Here is a 375-nt window from a genome sequence, read left to right on the forward strand (position 1 = left end):
AAATTAGCCAGGGGTGGTGGCATGCGCCTGTAGCCCCAGCTACTCAGAAAGCTGAGGCAGGAGAATCACTTGAACCCAGGAGGCAGAGGTTGCAGTGGCCAAGATTGTGCCACTGCACTCCAGCCTGGGAGACCGAGCAAGACTTTGTCTCAAAAAGGAAAAAAAAAGTTGCCAGGCATGGCAGTGGGTGCCTCTAGTCCCAGCTACTTGGGAGGCTGAGGCAGGAGGATTGCTTGAGCCCACAAGTCCAACCTAGGCAACACAAATAAATCTGCATCTTTATTAAATAAAAAATTTAAAAAGAGGGTAAAATCACAGCCTTTGGAGTCAGACTGACCAGCCTGGGTTCTAACTATGGTTCTGCCTCTTCGAATT

Source organism: Mandrillus leucophaeus, unplaced genomic scaffold (assembly GCF_000951045.1).
Source record: "Mandrillus leucophaeus isolate KB7577 unplaced genomic scaffold, Mleu.le_1.0 Scaffold30, whole genome shotgun sequence".
NCBI classification, from domain to species: domain Eukaryota; kingdom Metazoa; phylum Chordata; class Mammalia; order Primates; family Cercopithecidae; genus Mandrillus; species Mandrillus leucophaeus.